Source organism: Montipora foliosa, unplaced genomic scaffold (assembly GCF_036669935.1).
Source record: "Montipora foliosa isolate CH-2021 unplaced genomic scaffold, ASM3666993v2 scaffold_457, whole genome shotgun sequence".
NCBI lineage: Eukaryota > Metazoa > Cnidaria > Anthozoa > Scleractinia > Acroporidae > Montipora > Montipora foliosa.
The window spans coordinates 145001-158379 of record NW_027179764.1 but is presented as its reverse complement, the minus strand read 5'-3'; the positions used below and the strand labels follow the sequence as shown (position 1 = coordinate 158379).

The following is a 13379-nucleotide window of genomic DNA, read 5'->3' as shown; positions in this document are numbered from 1 at the left end:
TTGTTCGTAAGCTTAGTACATAAGTACGCTAGTATATAGGTTGAGTTTTAGAATATTCAGTTAGTACGGTAGTACTAGTGCTCATGATTGCGATTGTTGGGGCGAATTTCCATCGGTTGTTCGTATGCTTAGTACATACGTACCCTAGTATATAGGTTGAGTTTGAGAGTATTCAGTTAGTACGCTAGTACTAGTGCTCATGATTGCGATTGTTGGAGTGAATTTTGCCATCAGTTTTTCGTACGCTTAGTACATACGTATGCTAGTATATAAGTTAAGTTGGAGAATATTCAGTTATTACGCTAGTACTAGTGCTCATGATTGCGATTGTCGGGACGAGTTTTTCCATCGGTTGTTTGTACGCTTAGTACATACGTACGCTAGTATATAAGTTGAGTTTAAAACTTTTCAGTTACTACGCTAGTACTAGTGTTCATGATTGCGATTGTTTGGGCGAAATTTTTCATCGGTTCTTCGTACACTTATTACAAACGTACGCTAGTATATAGGTTGAGTTTGAGACTATTCAGGTACTACGCTAGTACTAGTGCTCATGATTGCGATTGTTGGGGCGAGTTTTTCCATCGGTTGTTCGTACGCTTATTACAAACGTACGCTAGTATATAGGTTGAGTTTGAGACTATTCAGTTAGTACGCTAGTAAAAGTCCTTATGATTGCGATTGTTGGCGCAAATTTTTCCATCAGCTGTTCGTACGCTTAGTACATACATATGCTTGTATATAGGTTGGGTTTTAGACTATTTAGTTACTACAATAGTACAAGTGCTCATGATTGGGATTGTTGGTGCGAATTTTTTCATCGGTTGTTCGTACGCTCAGTACATACGTACCCTAGTATATAGGTTGAGTTTGAGACTATTTAGTTAGTACGCTTGTACTAGTGCTCATGATTGCAACTGTTGGGGCGAGTTTTTCAATCGGTTGTTCCATCAGCTGTTCATACGCTTAGTACATACGTACGCTAGTATATAGGTTGAGTTTGAGACTATTCAGTTACTACGCTAGTACAAGTGCTTATGATTGCGATTGTTGGGGCAAATTTTTCCATCGCCTGTTCGTACGCTTAGTACATACCCACGCTAGTATATAGGTTCAGTTTGAGAATATTCAGTTACTACGCTAGTACAAGTGCTTATGATTGCGATTCTTGGGGGAAATTTTTCCATCCGTTGTTCATACGCTTAGTACATACATACGCTATTATATAGGTTGAGTTTGAGAGTATTCAGTTAGTACGCTAGTACTAGTGCTCATGATTGCAATTGTTTGGGGTGAATTTTTCCATCAGTTGTTCGTACGCTTACTACATACGTACGCTAGTATATAGGTTGAGTTTAAGACTATTCAGTTAGTACGCTAGTACTAGTGCTCATGATTGCGATTTTTGGGACGAATTTTTCCATCGGTTGTTCGTACGCTTAATAGATACGTACGCCAGTATACAAGTGGAGTTTGAGAATATTCAGTTAGTACCCTAGTACAAGTGCTCATGATTGCGATTGTTGGGGCGAATTTTTCCATCGGTTGTTCGTACGCTTAGTACATACCTACGCTAGTATATAGGTTGAGTTTTAGAATATTCAGTTAGTACGCTAGTACTAGTGCTCATGATTGCGATTGTTGGGGCGAGTTTTTCCATCGGTAGTTTGTATGCTTAGTACATACGTAAGCTAGTATATAGGTTGAGTTTGAGACTATTCAGTTAGTACGCTACTACTAGTGCTCATGATTGCGATTGTTGGGGCGAGTTTTTCCATCGGTTGTTCGTACGCTTAGTACGTACATACACTAGTATATAGGTTGAGTTTGAGAGCACTCAGTTAGTACGCTTAGTACGTGCAGAATCTTCGGTTCATGCAATCAAATGGCGATTAATAGGCCAAAAGTTCCATCTTTCTTGATTTGAAAGTCTCTTGAACTCGAATGCGCTATTTTAAATATTGACCTCGTTAAGATACTGGGTAGGACTACACACGCCTGGCACTTTAAGGGTTTTTCGTCATTTTCACTTCGTGTGACGAAAACAAAATACTCGAATGAGTCGTCATTTTTGTTCTAGTCTTTAATCTCATTCAAGATAACACTTACGTTTACAACGTTGTTTTATAAAACGAAAAGAAGTCTTTATTTTGCTAGTTTTTCAAAACATGTCAGTCCACCGTACAAACTACTATGCCTACTATTTTTTGGTAGTTTCTATGATAACAAGTACTCGTGTCTTTCGTTATTTAAAATTTTTGGATACCACCCGTGAACCGTATCACGTACAAAATGATCCCTCGCTTTGTCATCGTCTTCGTCTAAATACTTATCTAATACAGAGAAATCTAATTTGGTTAATCGTTCGGATCTAGAAAATATTTTTTTAAAAAAATAAACCACACACAGTACTAAAATCTTGTTGATGATCTTTCACGTTATAAAGACGCCAGCGTAAACTGCTCCATAATATCGGATGGTAATCCATGGGACGATGACGGTATGAATCGAAAAATAGACAACGTTCTCTCTCGGGCATTTTTACCACAGCAACCCAGTGTTGGCCCGGTCAGAGTGGTACAGGAAGTTGCCAGCCAATTGTATTCGGACGTCAAGGGATTGAATCCAAGTCTTCGATAAAAAACACAACATTTAAAACAATTTTGCGGAAACAGGCAAACGAGAATGTTGCATGACGACCATAGTGGAACTGTATTGCGCGCAAAGTTTTTACAAACTAAACATTAAAATGTGGTTTTAAAATGTGGAGCTCAGCGAGTCTCCAGTGTCTCTAGGAGTTAGCGTATATTCCCCACAAAAACTCCAATTCAAGTCGGAAATTCTCTTAATTTGGAAAAACAAACTAAGATGTCCCTTTCGCACCTTCAGTATGTTCCTTATTTTTTTGACTGATTGCCACAATAAATGAAGGAAAGGTGCCGAACATTCTTTGGGCCAGAGAATAACGAGACACCCCGACCCTGACCCCACGTTTTGGCTACTACCATATTTGTTAAACAACTTTTTCCCGTTGTCAAGAAGAAAACAGAAACATTTCTCTCCAACGTCCCTGCAAAACTGCAATGTGGACAGCAAGGATTAACTGTACTTTGTTGTGCTGTTTCATTTGCACTTAATATTAGGTACTCTTTCCCTTTCTTTGAAGCTAACACGCAACTGGAACTAACGATGGCTAATAACTCGGCTTTTTTAATAATCAACACTGAGCTTCCATGCTTAAAATTAGGATTTCCTTTGTTCAAATACATGATTGTACACCATGGTGTAAAATGTAAAAGACGAAATGTGACCATCCACGGGAAAACCAACAAAAAGGTGATAACAAGGGCACGCGTGCATGACACGGCACGCTGAGCGTGACATACAACACGGTATATGCGCATATTTAATGAGTAGCACAATAGATGTCACGGTGGCTTTTGTTGTGCACACTGAGACACTCCAAACCTTTTGTTTAGCATGGCGTGTTGCGGGTCAGATGCGTGCCAAAACAGGCACCGTAAAATTGCAAAAGTAATGCAAACGAAATTCGTCCTTTGTTCTCGCGAATTTTCCGCGAAAAGTCATCTAATTTTCGAACGATTTTTCGTATGGTTTGAAGCGAAAAATTCACGATCTTTCTCGAAAATTCGAGATAGTAAAATTCGAAGTAGCAAATTTTCGAGGTAACCAAACGAAAATTCAAGATAACAAAATTCGAAGCAGCGAATTTTTGTGACATTACTATTTTCTCCCAACTAGCCGTCAATATAATGTGGTATTGCCGTCTCAAAATCGCAATTTGTTTTTAATAATATAATTACAATTTTAAGAAGATATAACGAAGAGACAAAGTTCTCTGTTACTCCGAGTTTCGTGCTCACGCTGTCTGATGAGTGCGTGAGCACGAAACTCGGAGTAACAGAGAATTTTGTCTCTTCGTTGTCTTCTTATTCAAAGCTCTACACTTAAAAGTGTATTGAGCACTGTTTAACGGCATTAGCCACTTTATTACACGTATAATTACAATTTTATATTATAATTTCAATTCAATGGAAGGAACAAAATGATTAAATGCTGTATCTGTTTTTTGATCACACTGACTTCCTGTATTTGTTAGGATTACGATGAAATAACAATAGGATACCCCAGCATTTTTGAGCTCATGCATGACCTGAAAGGAATGGGTGAAAACAATGCTTCGTGGAACAGGAAGACTGTACTGCACAGAGATACCATTACTGCTGCATCCTCTCTTTACAATGGTACTTGTCAATTATTATTATTATTATTATTATTATTATTATTATTATTATTATTATTATTATTATTATAATTATTATTATTATACCCATTCACTTATGCACCCGTGCTGGGTAGATCCAGGATAGGGGGTCTAAACTTTAATTCAGAAAACACAAAACGTTTTTGCAGCAGATAATTTCAACCAACCCATGATCTTTCCTTGAGGGTGTTGTATTGGTATTGCATTGATCATCATTGCTTTCAACTGACATCTTGTTATTGCCTTTCAGAGATGTATGGTTTGGAAGGAGGTGGTATTCCAGCCACCTTCTTTGTACTTTATATGATTGGATGGAAGCCTCATGAATCTCAAGTAAGATATATTCAATTACCAGTAGAGAACTGTACCCCTGGAGTGAGGCAATCTGGTGTGACATTATATTCTTAGAGGGAGGAATTTCTCCCCTCGATTGAGACATGTTGTTGTTGAGTTGGTATTTCGGCTGGGTGGAGCAGTAGGCAAATCCCCCCCTCACCTCAAAGAATATAATGTCACGCAAGATTGTCATGCCAGATTGCTTGGGGCACCACAACATGCTATACCACATAGAAGCCAAATTGGTTGACGTTTTTTGTTTGGGTAACAATGCTACTATAATGTAGCACTTTGTATTTTGTATGTCATGTTGAGTACTTTTGAGTTTAGACAATTTCTGTTTTCAGCAACGAGCAGCCCCACGTGGTTCTGCTACAGCAAGCTTTGGCGACATATCCAGTTTAAATAAATCGAAGAAGTGAACATTTCCTTATCAGACTGTGTGTTGATCCCAAAGCAGATATCATAACAGCAGCAATACACTGCACAGCCTTACCGCGACATGTAAGTGACCTGTGGTCACACTTGGCTTAAAAAGCTTTGGATGGAAGACACATTTGGGGAAGTTTATGACAAACACGGAGGACAAATTATAAGCTATTAAATAAATCTTAGTGTCGAGGTGCTTAGTGTCAAAATGAATATTGATTTTTGAAGAAGAAAACCAGAAGTAAGGAATGGTTTACATGCAAGCTATTCCCTTTTTGTTTCAAAGGAAAAGTAATGAATTTTGCCACACATTCACAATATTAGTATTTTATTTTAGTTGAGAAACGTTAGGATTTTGGCAACATAAACGTAAGAGTACAACATACTGTATACAGTGTTTTTTGTGTCTTGAACAAAAGAGATGTGATTTTTCTCTATTTTTTGCATTAGAGAAGCTCATGGAAAATAACTTGTATGAGCCTAAGGATTACTATCAGGAAAATTTGCATAAGTAATTCAACACAAACAAAAGGAAGAGAACATCTTTGTACAAGCTAATATAGTTAAGTTTATTTTATTCAAAGTTTTGATTACAAAAATAAAATTGTATAGTATTCTAACTCGATAGCAAACAAAAAATTCCTTGTTATGTACAGTCACACAAGTTATGAATTGTGTTGCATTGCATGTCAAAGGATGAACTTTCAGCCATTGAGAGTTAAGTTTGGAAGATTTACAGTGGAACCTTGATTTACTACTCTTAAACCAGAAGAATGTATGGAAACTAGAGCAATACCTAATACAGTGAACTAAATTCCTTGCCCTTCATTAAATCAAGCTTCCAGTGAATGGCTCTCTCATTTCTTTTTCGGTTTTCTCTATTGTACTGGTTAATAATTACGTTCTAGGTCCCTGACATTTACTTCTATCTTTTTAATTTGTAGAAGAAACAATTATTAAACTAAAGCATAGCTTTATTTCAGAGTATTTGCCTATTCAACAACTGAAAAATTTACCAATCAATAAAACAAAATTAATAATAGTACAGTGTATTCACACTTTTATGTTCTACAGTGTATGTAGCAAGCATTTCTTTTGAATTTTTGGGCAAAAAAAAGTCAAAAACCCCTGTGAAACACTTGAAATCCATCACAAAAAGTCCTTATTCCACAGTGTTGTAAAGGGAACTTCCACAGAAAAAAACAAATGGATTTCAAAAAAGCTAGTTTTTGGCTTTCAAATTCCGCGGTTGCTGCCATCTTGAATAATAATTGTGACGTGTTGTGTCGTGTTCTGGAACAAGAGGGAAGCACGACACATCACAAATATTCAAGATGGCCGTGCCCAGGAAATTTGAAAGCCAAAACAAGTATTTTGAAGTTCTTTTTGTCTTTTCGGATATAAACGCTTTCATTTGAAAAATTTTAATATTGTAAACATTATGTTCTGTGATTTGAAGTTCTTTTGTTGTTTTACTGGAGGTTCCCTTTAAAAAAGTAGACCTTTGGGATGAGGCTAAAACAATTAAATATCAAAATAATCTAACCACCTAGGGAATAACTTGTGCAAGCTTGCACAGAAGCAAATGGATGTTGTGCAAATACCCACAACCTTATTCTTTTTATCATGAAAGTGCAAATTATAGCAGTTTATCACAAGTCATGAATCCATTGATTTCTCAGTACATATTGATTTCAACTTTTGAATCTATGGATGCAAGTGTGACCATTGAAATAAAAGCTATATGTACTGTGCAGCACTTTCCCATTTCGCGATACAGAGATTCCACAAAAACTCAGTGGTTCTGAGTATTGATTTTACGAAGAGTCATCCTTTTAATGAAGGCCACTGAGCAATAGTTTCCGTAATAGCTTTTACTCTTTACCATTCACTGTGAGATTGGACTGAAATTAAACGTCGTTGCAGTCAATTTTCCAACTAATGTGCAAAAGATTTAAGATACAGCAACAAAACAGGCTCCCAGAAAAAATACTTTACAAAGTGAACTGACAGTTTGGTGATACTTTGAAGCAAAATGTTTTGCCACCAAACCTTACAGCCTAATTATCGTTGTAATGATAAAGAGGTTTTTTTAATTTTTCAAGACAACCTAGTTAACTTGTATTAATTTGTCTTCAAGAAAATTGTTGAAAATTTGCTTCATCTTCCTCAGCAATTTCAGTCAGGGTGCCTAAAAAATAGATTTTTAAAGAGACATGATTAATGTTGATAAGTTAATAAAATGGTAGTTTCAGAATGGCCAATTTACATGAAAATTAACTACCCTAAGCCAATTCACTTCTATTTTTATTTCTAAGACCAAGAACTTACAAGCTTTGCAAATGAACCTGCCTTCACCAGTTGACCCAGGGACGGCGGAACGAATTTTGCATTGGGGGAGGAGGGGGAGCTAACAAGCAAGCGCCGGAGACACTAACTTGTAGGGTGTTCTGGGGAAATTCTCCGCCAGAAAATTTTGAAATCTTGAAGCTCAGAAATGCTACTTTCAGCATTCTTGGCAAGATATCAAAAAATAAACATGGATCAACCATAAAAACTGTTTTAAAATATTTCTTTTTTGCTTGAAATTGGCCTAAGATGACAGTCAGTGTGAGAATCTCACACAAGAACAATAATAATACTTACCTTCTGGTGGCGATAAATCAACTGGCTCATTGGTGAAGTCTTCATCAAAGTTGGACACATCTGTTTCAGACTTGACCACTGGTTTAAAAGGAGGCTTTATTTGCAAAGTAATGTACACTAAATTAATGTAAATGCAATTTCTACTCCCATAAACTTAAAACTTCCTGAGATACCCCCGTTGACAAGTAAAATTATCTGGCGTTAGACAGGTAAAATCTGTTACGCCTCACTCCCAGAGATCAAGTGGTTAAACTTAATATCATTAGCACATACATGTTAACTGTAGAAGCTTTATCAAACCTAACAATGCAATTAGCAGATTTAGCACAAACTCTCTCTGTCAACAAAATCTTGCAGAATTTTTTCCAAAACAAACAAGTTAATCCAAAAGACTTGAGATTATAATGTTTCTTACCCTTTTATGAAAGATATCATCCCAATTAATTGTGTGAAAGAATTGATGATTCATGACTTCCTTTGCATCATCAGGACTTCCACCAAGCCTGCAGCACATTACAAAAAATTACTCGATGCCAGGGACGTGTTTGGTCCCTGGGTTGTAGATGATTCTAAGAGCGTACTGCAAGGAGACAATGAGGCGTTTCCTGTAAAAAATAACAACAAAAAAGGAGAAAAGTTCAGATCAAATCTTCTTACCGGAGGGTAGTGAGACTATATTAGAGCTCTTTACCGTCCGGATATTTGTTGGTTGTAGCCAAAACGCGGGCCCGGGGTCCTTTTTTTTCCCCATTTGTTTGAATTTTTGTCGCTATTCTGCTGTACTGTTATTTTTGAATGACCGGCATCTGTACTTCATTTAGCGTGGAAATCAGTAAAAAAACAATTGAGGAACCTACCGAAGGTATGAAAGCTCTTAAGGGACATCATGGTTTTTTGTTGTCTCAAATCGTACTTCGTTTTCTTGTGTTTTAAAATCCAAGTTTCTTTTTCAGAGCACCTGACCTTGTCTTTGTGAAAAGTGGAGTTTGCTTTTCTCTTTTTCGAAATTAAGGCCCTGGTTAAAGGCAGGTAGGGTAACCCTAGCAGCCTTGAAAACACGTTGATAAAGAAGCAGAAATGTGTAAGTGCTAGCCAACTAAAGTAACCCTCTTGCTACGGTAGCCCTAGCACTTAGCCTACCCTCCCTAATTGTAAAAAGGGTGTAACAGCAATTTGAGAAATTGCTGAAATTGGAAATTATGGAATAGTACGCAAGTGCTGGAGACACTGGGGTCTCGCTCGGCTCCACACTTTAAAAAATGGCACTATAATGTTTACTTCGTAAAAAAAAAACAACAGAATCACAGTTCTAAGATGGTCGTCACGCAGTCACGCAACATTCTCATTTGCTTGTTTGTTCCCGTTGTTTTCGATCTTGTTGTCTGACTTTCCTTACAAACAGTTTGTACTAAAGTCAGAGTGGTACAGGAAGTTGCCAGCCAACTCTATTCCGACGTCATGGGATCGAATCCAATTTTACGATAAAAAACACAACATTTAGAACAATTTTGTGAAAACAAGCAAATGAGAATGTTGCATGACAACCATAGTGGAACTGTATTGCGCGCAAAGTTTTTACAAACTAAACATTAAAATGTGCTTTTAAAATGTGGAGCTCAGCGAGTCTCCAGTGTCTCTAGGAGTTAGCGTATATTCCCCACAAAAACTCTAATTCAAGTCAGAAATTCTCTTAATTTGGAAAAACAAACTAAGATGTCCCTTTTGCACCTTCAGTATGTTCCTTATTTTTTTGACTGATTGCTACAATAAATGAAGGAAAGGTTCCGAACATTCTTTGTGTAAGAGAATAACGAGACACTCCGACCATGGCCCCACGTTTTGGCTACTACCATATTTGTTAAACAACTTTTTCCCGTTGTCAAGAAGAAAACACAAACATTTCTCTCGAACGTCCCTGCAAAACTGCAATGTGGACAGCAAGGACTTACTGTATTTTGTTGTGCTGTTTCATTTGCAGTTAATATTAGGCACTCTTTCCCTTTCTTTGAAGCTAACACGCAACTGGAACTAACCATGGCTAATAACTCGGCTTTTTTAATAATCAACACTGAGCTTCCATGCTTAAAATTAAGATTTCCTTAGTTTGTTCAAATACATGATTGTACACCACGGTTTAAAATGTAAAAGATGACACACTTACTCGATGCCAGGGATGTGTTTGGTCGTTGGGTTGTAGATGATTCTAAGAGCGTACTGCAAGAAGACAATGAGGCGTTACCTGTAAAAATTAAGAACACAAAAGGAGAAAAGTTCAGATCTAATCTTCCTACCGGAGGGTAGGGAGACTATATTAGAGCTCTTTACCGTCCAGATACATGTATTTGTTGGTTGTAGCCAAAACGCGGGCCCGGGGTCCTTTTTTCTCCCCTTTTTTTTTTTTGTTTGAATTTTTGTCGCTATTCTGCTGTACTGTTATTTTCGAATGACCGGCATCTGTCCTTCATTTAGGGTGAAAATTACAGTAGTAAAAAAAAATTAAGGAACCTACCGAAGGTATGAAAGCTCTTAAGGGACATCATGGTTTTTTCTTTTCTCAAATCGTACTTCGTTTTCTTGTGTTTTAAAATCCAAGTTTCTTTTTCCGAGCACCTGACCTTGTCTTTGTGAAAAGTGGAGTTTGTTTTTCTCTTTTTCGAAATTACGGCCCTGTTTAAAGGCAGGTAGGGTAACCCAAGCACTCAGACAGGGCTACCCTAGCGCCAGGGTAACCCTAGCTGCCTTGTAAACACGTTGATAAAGAAGAAGAAATGTGTAAGTGCTAGCCAACTAAAGTAAGCCTCTTGCTACGGTAACCCTAGCAATTAGCCTACCCTCCCTAATTGTAAAAAGGGTGTAACAGCAATTTGAGAAATTGCTGAAATTGGAAATTATGGAATAGTATGCAAGTTCTGGAGACACTGGGGTCTCGCTCAGCTCCACACTTTAAAACATGGCACTGTAATGTTTCCTTCGTAAAAAAATAAAACAACAGAATCACAGTTCTGCGATGGTCGTCACGCAGTCACGCAACATTCTCATTTCCTTGTTTGTTCCTGTTGTTTTCGATCTTGTTGTCTGAGTGGTACAGGAAGTTGCCTTCAGAGTGGTACAGGAAGTTGCCAGCCAACTCTATTCCGACGTCATGGGATCGAATCCAATTTTACGATAAAAAACAACATTTAGAACAATTTTGTGAAAACAAGCAAATGAGAATGTTGCATGACGACCATAGTGGAACTGTATTGCGTGCAAAGTTTTTACAAACTAAACATTAAAATGTGGTTTTAAAATGTGGAGCTCCGCGAGTCTCCAGTGTCTCTAGGAGTTACCATATATTCCCCACAAAAACTCCAATTCAATTCGGAAATTCTCTTAATTTAGCAAAAAAAAAATACATATAAGATATCCCTTTTGCACCTTCAGTATGTTCCTTATTTTTTTGACTGATTGCCACAATAAATGAAGGAAAGGTGCCGAGCATTCTTTGTGCAAGAGAATAACGAGACACCCCGACCCTGGCTCCACGTTTTGGCTACCATCATATTTGTTAAACAACTTTTTCCCGTTGTCAAGAAGAAAACAGAAACATTTCTGTCCAACGTCCCTGCAAAACTGCAATGTGGACAGCAAGAACTTACTGTATTTTGTTGTGCTGTTTCATTTGCACTTAATATTAGGCACTCTTTCCCTTTCTTTGAAGCTAACACGAAACTGGAACTAACCATGGCTAATAACTCGGCTTTTTTAATAATCAACACTGAGCTTTCCATGCTTAAAATTAGGATTTCCTTTGTTCAAATACATGACTGTACACCACGGTGTAAAATGTAAAAGATGACACACTTACTCGATGCCAGGGATGTGTTTGGTCGTTGGGTTGTAGATGATTCTAAGGGCGTACTGCAAGAAGACAATGAGGCGTTTGCACCTTCAGTATGTTCCTTATTTTTTTGACTGATTGCCACAATAAATGAAGGAAAGGTGCCGAGCATTCTTTGTGCAAGAGAATAACGAGACACCCCGACCCTGGCCCCACGTTTTGGCTACCATCATATTTGTTAAACAACTTTTTCCCGTTGTCAAGAAGAAAACAGAAACATTTCTCTCCAACGTCCCTGCAAAACTGCAATGTGGACAGCAAGAACTTACTGTATTTTGTTGTGCTGTTTCATTTGCACTTAATATTAGGCACTCTTTCCCTTTCCTTGAAGCTAACACGCAACTGCAACTAGTGATGGCTAATAACTCGGCTTTTTTAATAATCAACACTGAGCTTCCATGCTTAAAATTAGGATTTCCTTTGTTCAAATACATGACTGTACACCACGGTTTAAAATGTAAAAGATGAAATACTTACTCGATGCCAGGGACGTGTTTGGTCGTTGGGTTGTAGATGAATATAAGAGCGTACTGCAAGGAGACAATGAGGCGTTTCCTGTACAAAATAACAACAAAAAAGGAGAAAAGTTCAGATCAAATCTTCTTACCGGAGGGTAGTGAGACTATATTAGAGCTCTTTACCGTCCGGATATTTGTTGGTTGTAGCCAAAACGCGGGCCCGGGGTCCTTTTTTTTCCCTATCTTTTTTTTGTTTGAATTTTTGTCGCTATTCTGCTGTACTGTTATTTTCGAATGACTGGCATCTGTCCTTCATTTAGGGTAGAAATTAGTAAAAAAACAATTAAGGAACTTACCGAAGGTATGAAAGCTCTTAAGGGACATCATCATGGTTTTTTGTTTTCTCAAATGGTACTTCGTTTTCTTGTGTTTTAAAATCCAAGTTTCTTTTTCAGAGCACCTGACCTTGTCTTTGTGAAACGTGGAGTTTGTTTTTCTCTTTTTCGGAATTACGGCCCTTTTTAAAGGCAGGTAGGATAACCCTAGCACTCAGACAGGGCTACCCTAGCGCCAGGGTAACCATAGCTGCCTTGTAAACACGTTGATCAAGAAGAAGAAATGTGTAAGTGCTAGCCAACTAAAGTAACCCTCTTGCTACGGTAACCCTAGCACTTAGCCTACCCTCCCTAATTGTAAAAAGGGTGTAACAGCAATTTGAGAAATTGCTGAAATTGGAAATTATGGAACAGTATGCAAGTGCTGGAGACACTGGGGTCTCGCTCAGCTCCACACTTTAAAAAATGGCGCTGTAACGTTTACTTCGTAAAAAAAAAAAAACAACAGAATCACAGTTCTATGATGGTTGTCACGCAGTCACGCAATATTCTCATTTGCTTGTTTGTTCGTGTTGTTTTCGATCTTAATGTCTGACTTTTCTTACAAACAGTTTGTACTAAAGTCAGAGTGGTACAGGAAGTTGCCAGCCAACTCTATTCCGACGTCATGGGATCGAGTCCAATTTTACGATAAAAAACACAACATTTAGAACAATTTTGTGAAAACAAGCAAATGATAATGTTGGATGACGACCATAGTGGAACTGTATTGCGCGCAAAGTTTTTACAAACTAAACATCAAAAAATGTGGCTTTAAAATGTGGACCTCAGCTAGTCTCCAGTGTCTCTAGGAGTTAGCGTATATTCCCCACAAAAACTCCAATTCAAGTCGGAAATTCTCTTAATTTGGAAAAACAAACTAAGATGTCCCTTTCGCACCTTCAGTATGTTCCTTATTTTTTTGACTGATTGCCACAATAAATGAAGGAAAGGTGCCGAACATTCTTCGT

The 13379-nt window shown here is 37.7% G+C and overlaps 1 protein-coding gene and 1 long non-coding RNA gene across 7 annotated transcripts in view; one reads left to right on the top strand and one right to left on the bottom strand.

Moving 5' to 3' along the window:
* The first annotated feature begins 4526 nt into the window (after positions 1-4526).
* LOC137989376 (uncharacterized) lies at positions 4527-6061 on the top strand. The gene is made up of 2 exons (XR_011120877.1): positions 4527-4618; positions 4969-6061. It is a non-coding gene; the product is annotated as an uncharacterized lncRNA (long non-coding RNA).
* A 178-nt stretch (positions 6062-6239) lies between these two features.
* Positions 6240-13379, bottom strand: part of LOC137989374 (lactadherin-like) — a 34603-nt gene continuing 27463 nt past the window's right edge. For 2 of the 6 annotated variants that reach the window (XM_068835191.1, XM_068835193.1), the window contains 6 exons: positions 12054-12131; positions 11544-11596; positions 9858-9935; positions 8112-8301; positions 7697-7790; positions 6240-7241 (listed from right to left, as the gene is read on the bottom strand). The gene's annotated coding sequence lies outside the window, so the exon portion shown is untranslated. The remainder of the gene's footprint in view (positions 7242-7696; positions 7791-8111; positions 8302-9857; positions 9936-11543; positions 11597-12053; positions 12132-13379) is intronic. The other 4 variants (XM_068835196.1, XM_068835192.1, XM_068835194.1 and 1 more) reach the window with 4 other exon arrangements.